Source organism: Euprymna scolopes, chromosome 23 (assembly GCF_053919585.1).
Source record: "Euprymna scolopes isolate OS-2025 chromosome 23, ASM5391958v1, whole genome shotgun sequence".
NCBI classification, from domain to species: Eukaryota; Metazoa; Mollusca; class Cephalopoda; order Sepiida; family Sepiolidae; genus Euprymna; species Euprymna scolopes.
In genome coordinates, this window is record NC_136504.1 from 71,457,910 (window position 1) to 71,466,049 (window position 8,140).

The window sequence follows — 8,140 nt, forward strand, 5'->3', positions numbered from 1 at the left end:
GACTAATTCAATTGTTTTCGGGTTCGGTCTTTCTCTATTATCACCTCCAACTTGTTGATTTAAGTGAATCATGTTATCATTACACTCGGATCGCCGACTTTACTCGTCGACCCTTCCCAGACCTCCTTGCGTTTTCCTCGCCAACCCGACATCTGGCTTATCTTTAGTCTGGCCCTTTTGAACTCCAATAATTTAATTGTCAACCGATGACAATTCGTTGGTTTCTCACGAGATGAGACTGAGACCTCTCGCCCAGCTCCATCCCACTCACCCTCAACCTAGGAAGCAAGGTTATCCGGTGTCGCCCGGCTTCGTTACATTGCCATTTCGAATAGAGTTCGCCAGTTTCTTTCAGCCGTTCCATTTTGATGAGGCGAGTATGGCGCTGAGGTTTCGTGTTTTATGTTGTTACAGCAGAGTAGTTTTCCGAAATCGTTTGACTTGAACTCTGAACCATTATCCGACCTCAGTATTTTTATTTTGCCGTGTGGGGAAATATCTGCGAGGAATTTTTCAGTGGCAAGTGTGGCATCACTTTTGTTTTTAATAAAATATACAAATACAGCACCTGAAAAGTCGTCAGTGAAGGAGATGGCGTATTTGTTCCTGTTTAAATCCGCTGGTTCTATGGGGCCGGCTAGGTCTGAATGTACTAAATGCAGAATATTTGTCACTCTTTTGTCAGGAGATTTATTTATTTTCTGGAGAAATTTTCCTTGGATGCAGACGTTGCAGTTTTTGTTGTTTACAGTCTTATTTTTTTATTTTCATCCCTTCGACCACATCGAGTAGTTTTGTTATGTCGTCGTAATTGCAATGGCCGAATATTTTATGCCACGTGTGGATATCATGACAATGTATGGTAACTGTTTTCTGCATTTTCTTCTTCCATAGTTTTTAGGAAGTATAGTCTGTTGCACACATGTATTTTGAATTTTGTTCCGTTTTTATGTTTTAGTATAATCCCGTCTTCTTCGAAAATAACTGTCGCTCCGTTTTGGGTCACAGTTTTCACAAAAAATATATCCTGTGGATATGAAAGTATAAGTAGTGCCCCTTTTAAGGTAGTCGTAATGGAGTTTCCATTAGTATCTAAAAGGCAAACTTCAGCATCTCCTATTTTTAAGCCTAAGCCACTGGTTTTATTTAACTCCATGTAGGAGATTACCCTTGGTTTTCCTTTGCTTGCATAGTGTTTGCATAATATTTTGAGGACTTTTCTTCCATTATCTGTAGCTTCTCTCTAAGTTTCTAAACTTTTGTCGTCCAAAAACTGTGCAAGTTCGGCGTAAGCATCTTCATTTCTCTCAGTGTCGCTTCTGTCTCTATTAGGGTGTATACCTAAAATGGTGTCTTTTAGGCCGAGTGTGCGTAAATGACATAAAAATTTTGTCTCCCAAATTTCATGTTTAGTTTCATCTCTGTCAAATAAAAGTCTGTTCCATCAGCTTCCATTATCTCTCCTGGCCACATAACCTGTTGCGAGTTGCATTTCAGTGAAAAGAGAAAAGTTATTGGAACGAAGATTTGAAAGAGGATACGAACACATGTGTGACAGGTATAAAGAGAAGTATATTTTTTTGAGACAGGAAGAGGAAGCAGAGAGTGAAAAAAGGGATTATGGGATTAGAACGCAAAAGGGAGGTTATCATAAAAGGGTCTATGATAAAAGTTATCATACTTACTTTCAACAAATACTGCTTTTAATTTCAGGTTTTTTCCTTTCGCTCAAGATTTCTTGGAATTTACCCCTTCCCCCATTCAATAAACGCCGGTGGTAGGGAAGAGGGGATTCCAGTTACATGTGGCACATTTAGTCTTTTTTGGTGTTTTTTTCATTATTGGAAAACAAGATGGCCGCCATTAAAAATGATAGGGATTAGGTTGGATATTGAATGTCTTCAAATACGGATAACTGCGTGTTTGCACAAAAAATAAATGCGATATTCATCCGCAGCATACCCAAAAACCTGCAAAAGCCAACAAATTAAAGGTGAATGCCAAGGAGTCGGTAAACTAAATATTTACCATAATTTTTTGTTTTTCTTTTTTTTATATAAATATATGGTTCCGTTTTTTGTGTCTTCTGTTTGGTTTCGTTACATAATCACCCATATCAACTTCCGGTAGCATGATTTTGGACATTACCTAAAAATATACAAATCAAAAATGTGCATCCTTGATATGGGGGGGGGGGGTCGTTTTAAAAATATATCTACCTCAGTATTTTCTTTAATTTTCTATTTTTGAGACGTAATCCTCTCATGTCAGACATTTTTTGTTCAAAAGTAACACTCGACATTACTTGTTTTTTTTTTTAAACTAAATAACCTCTTTCAAATGAACCACCAAGTTGAACCATCAAAAACTTTCGAAGTTAGGTAGAAAACGAAAACTTAGAAAAATCAATTTAATTTTTTTAAAACAACAGTAAACAAGTAAAAATATTTTATAAAAATATTATGTGATGTCCATTCTCTTTTAAAGACAATATCTTCTTCAAGAATGGTTATAAAATGTGTTTTCAATCGACATTTATTCAATAAGAGACCAGTTTTCCTACCTAGCAAAAGGCTACGAGTTTTCTGGGTATGAGTTTTCCAAGTACCAGTTTTCCGGGGGACGAGTTTTCCTAAATTTGAATAAATATCAATTGAAAACACATTTTATGACCTTTCTTGAAGAAGATATTGTCTTTAAAAGAGAATACACAGCCTATAATGTTTTTAAAAATATTTTTACTTGTTTACTGTTGTTTTAAAAAATTAAATTGATTTTTGTAAGTGTTCGTTTTCTACCTAGCTTTGTAATTTTTAGTGATTCAACTTATTTTAAAGAGTTTATTCAGTTAAAAAAAAAAAAAAAAAACAAGTAATGTCGAGTGTTACTTTTGAACAAAAAATGTCCGACCTGAGAGGATCACGCTTTAGGACTCTCAATAATCGCTCAAAAATAGAAAATTAAAGAAAATACTGAGGTAGATATAGTTTTAAAACGAGCTTCCTCCTTCCAAAAGAAAAGACATTTGTATATTTTTAGGTAATGTCCAAGATTACTGCTTAGAAAAAAATTCAGCTACCAAAAGTATGTAACGAAACCAAATGGAAGACACGAAAAACAAAACCATATATTTATTAAAAAAATTACTTTAGTTTTTAACATTTCTTGTGTTATTACAAAACAAACAAACAAAAAAAAACACTTCTTGTATTATCAAATAATAAAACAAATATTTTATTTAGAAAAATTAATTTAGTTTTAACACTGTGTTCATGAAACATGTGAGAAATTCCGTATACAATAACTGATAATCCATAATAGGCCAAACTTTCTATTTGTTCTCCTTCACAACAGCCATGAAGGGGATTAGAATTTGGAGGGAGGGGACAAGTTTTTCCCTAGAATATGGCAGAAGTTAGCTGTTATGAGTTCACATCTGCAGTTAATGATCATATTTCTCACAAATTTGTGCTGAGGCTGCATACTCTGCAAGTCTATTTTTAACAGTAATTGGAAATTGGTTACTAGCCCATTTCCACAATGCTGTCCATTTTCAAGTGTTCTTTTCATACTTTTCTGTGGAGAAATCAGGCTCAGTAATTGTGATGGCAGCAAAATTGGGTTTGCTGAAATGTAGAAAAGTTACCTCACTGTCACTAGACACAGCTACTCCTCTCAGCGGCTTGATTGCATTCAGCCCAAGTAACAAATCAAATCCAAGTAAATATCCATCCACAACTAAGACTTCTATGTTAATGCTCAGCATTGCAGTAATGTAAACTTGCACCACTCTTATTCCACAGCAGCTAAGTGTGCTTCCATCTGCTGTGAGCACAAAGGGCCACTTGTCTCATCCATTCCTTATATACTAGACTTGCAGACTAGTGACTGTATGCATCCAGTATCCACTAGAGCTGTACGCGGTAGCCCATTAATGCAAACAGTTACAACTGGCAATGAACAATTTACAGCAATTTGGGGATGAGATTGGTGCTGAATTCTACCCCCTCTTGTTTCCTGAACAAAATAGAGCAATGTGCCCATGCCACTGACATCAATAGCATGTGATATTTCTTCAGGACTTTACACTGTAAAGTGTCGGCAAGATGACATATATTTGGAAACACACTCGTTGCTGGGAATGTCATGTTTAAGTAGCCCGCTCTCGCCTCTCATGCAAGCAGGTGAGTCTACTTCTATGGGGGTGTGACGCCAAGACCACTCCGGTCTTGTAACTGGGCGTCTTGGGTTCGATTCCACCTCTACATGCCCTCCCCCTTCCAGGGCTACAAGATACTCGCGTTTTGGTCCAATGTTTTGAGGCTCTGGAGTAGTCATGTGACGTGCTCCATGTCTGTGGTGCTATGACGCACTGGTTGGGCTTCCTCAACCTCCATCATATTAGGGGAAGCTGTGTCATCCACCTCCATCTGTTCTGGCAGAGTGTCGAATGTTTTGGGCTGGTGTTGATCTGTACACGTAGGGGACCATTGTCCCAGTACTTTGGCTCTGTTAGGTTGTCTATGGTATCGAATATTCTTGGTGGCTCTTCAGGTATTGAGTGACAAGGGGTATCTACCACGGGGTTTGTTTTTCGGAGAAATCTGCAATTGCGATGGGTTACCCGGTTACTACCATCAATGCATACATTATACTGCTGGTTACCCAGTGTTTCCACCACCCTTCCCATCTTTGCCCATCGGCGTGGGTGTAGACCAACTTGGTTTTGAACCTGCACCGTTTCCCCGATTTTCAGTTCCTGAAGTGGGTGACATTTTAAATTGTATTCCCTTTCATTCCGTAAGTGTCTTCTTGCCATCGCTGTTTCCCTATAATGACTGATTTCTCACCAGTGTTTATAGATTCGATATCGGTCCTGGAGCACTAGGAGATGATCCTTTATTATGCGACCATAGAGCATCATCACTGGAGATATATGTAGGTCTTGTACCGGGGTGTTGAGATGAATCAGTAGGGACCTAGCTGCCCAGTCATGGCATAGGCGACCGCAACTGTCTGTGCTATCAATAAAGATCCTTTTAGCCATTTTAACGGCCAATTCTGCTCTCCTGTTGCTCAGCCGATGATGTTCGTTTCCTTATGCCCCAATTATCTAGGAACTGGTTATATTCACTGGAGTCAAACGGTGGTCAACAGTTCCTCTGTGGTGCCGTACATGCAGAACTAGTTTCATAGGGCATCACGTGTGGCCTTGGCATTCCTGGACGACATCAGAGTGACTTCTACCCATCCGGTGTATCTATCTGCATATACTAGGTAGTTGTTCCCTCATAAATCAAAAAAATCCATCACAGTCTTCTGAAATGGGAACTCGAGTTTGATGGCAGCATTAGGGGTTTCTTAGGTTGTGACTGAGCCATTACGTTGTATACTTTGCACTGGGCCCGAGTCTGATGACTGCTCACATCCAGTCCTGTCCAAAACAGCCGTTGTCTGGCATTTGCCAACATTCCATTGATGCCCTGATGCACCAAATGGAGCGATTCCAGTACCTCCACATGTAGTTTTCTGGGTATGAGGATTTTATTTTCCATTATCGTCACCCCTTCCAAGCAATATAACTTCTCTTTTATATGCCAAAACCGGCGAATTGTCTCCAGCAGTTAATGCTAAGATTTAGGGAAACCATTTCGTATTAATTCAGCGAGGGTATGCCATTCCTCGTCAATAGCAGCTGCTGCCACAATCCTGTCCCATGTTATTGCCCTTAATTTGGGGTCCTGCTCATAGGCGAAGTTAAATGATGCTCTTATGGCACTATCCATGGTTTGTGCAATGTCCTTTTCGTTTGCTTCCTCCTGGCTTAACGTTACTGGGCATCTCGATGTACAGTCTGGTGCTGCATTGAGTTTGCCAGGGAGATGCTTTATTTGAAATTTGTACATCAAGGACCATTCTTTGAGGTTGAACAGTCTTGGGTTCTTTATGTCTTCCAGGGCTTTGTCCGAGAAGATCTTCACCAAGGGCTTATGGACTACAGTGACTAACAGCTCTGGGCAACCCAAAACGAACATGCGGCATGCTTCCAGTCCGTAGACTAATGCCAATGCCTCTCCTTCAACTGGTGCGTATCGGGACTCTGCGTCATTAGTAAATCGGGAGCCGACCAGCATTAATCTTCAGTGGTCCTCACCACACTGCGGTCCGGCTTCAGTTGCACAGTTGCAGTGCTTCTGGAAAAGAAAATATCCCAAGCCTGTCCTACTGAAATCCATCGACAAACAAGTTGGTTTGTTCACTTCAAAGGTTCTTACACCGTTCTCGATCTCTTCTGTGATCCTTCTTTTCGACTCTTCGAAGATTCGATCAAGTGTGTGGTTCCAGTAGAACTTTCGATTTTTTTGTCTTCAGCAGCTTCCGGAATGGGCCCATTACTTCAGCCTGAGAAAAAGTGTAGGCTATCTGGTTTACCATTCCAAACGAGGATCTTATGTCATTTATATTTTTTGGTGTTGGAAAATTTCATATTGCTTCAATCATTTTTTTGGTGGGTTTTATCCCGTCTTTCATTATCAAGAACCCGGCAAATTCCACCTCTTTTTCTGCAAAGTGAAATTTCTGGGAGTTGAATACGATACCATTTTTGCTGCAGTTTTTTATGTACTCCATAGTATGCCAAAATGATGTTTCAATAGAGTCGTCCCATAGTATCGTGTCGTCTATACATTTTGTTTTTTTGGGCATATCTACAGTGATATTGTCGAACCTGTGTGTATATGCGTCTCCTGATGGTTGGAATCCTTGTGGTGCCCAAAGATAACGGTATCTACCCCATTCCATGATGAAGGTAGTTGCATCTCTTGCCGATGGAGAGAGAGTTAGGCTATGATAGCCATTCCATGCATCCAAGACGGTTTTTCTAATTTTCGCAGGCTCCAGCGATGCCTGGTTGAAAGGAGATGGTGTATGATCGGTTTCTCATAGGGTAGCGGTGTTGAGCTTTTGTAGGTCTACTGTATGCCTTGGTACCCATCCTTTTTCGGTGCATCATGGAGCACCATGTTGTAGGTGTACCCACTGGTACAGGTTCTATGATGCCCAATGCCACGTCTCGGTTGAGGTCCTCCTTAACTCTTTTCTTCCAATGGTGTAGTACTGGGATTGGGGTGTGGACAGCTGAGGGTTTGGCCCCCCAGGATAAATGTGATGTCCATGGGTTTTCCTTTCATCGCCTGCAGCTGTTGATGTGGGCATACATTGAATGCACTGGACTCAAAATGCTCCTTTATCCATCGTTCCAATCGGGGTCTGCTTTCTTCCGTAGGGGCAAAAGGGATATTGCCTGGCTTAGGTGGGACATTAGTTCGTTGTGAGCACCCACATGGTGCCTTTCCGCCGTCGTTAGTTGCCACGTTCTGCTGGGAGGCGGGGTCTGGAAAGTTCTCTGGTACCAGACCAAGGTATTTTAGGGCTGACTCAGACAGGCAGAAATCTGATGTATTTTTTGATACATATATAATCTGGCATGTTTCCTGTGATCCTACTCTGATTTTAGCAAATATGACGCCTTTTATGTTTAGTAGGTTTTCTGTGATTCCCCAAATTCGGTGACTGTTTGGTACTAGATAGTTGTCTGGAAAATTCAGAATTTTTTTTGGATTTCTGGTCCGCTAAAGCATGTCTGTGCCCAAGTGTCTGCGATTGCATCAATGCGGTGAGTATGGAGGCTAGCTGGCCCTATGGAGATGTGCCCGAATTCTGCATGAGCCTCTGGAATCGGAGTTATCTCTACCATCAGGGTTGGTGCTGGATCAGGAGTACCTCTTCAGAACTTATTTTTGTTCCAAATAAGGTGCAGCAGGGCCTTTGGTTTTGTCAGGTTGGCTTCACCTCTCTTTTTTATTTGCCCATCTTGGAAAATCATCCGGTTACAACACTTTTTGTGTCTTTGGGTAGTGAAAGTTCTGGATTCTGCTCTGACCACTCCCGCTGTAGATCTGTTGCTGGACCTCTGTTTCGGTTTTTAAAATGCCCAGTGAAGCCGCAATTGTGACAAGTCATCTTTGCTGCTGGGCAGCCCCCTCGTCCTTTTGAGCCATCAGGGTGTGAGCTCTTCCCACACCATTTACAGGGTTTAGTGTCTCTCGGAGTTGATACAGTCTGATTCTCCTAAGGCTGC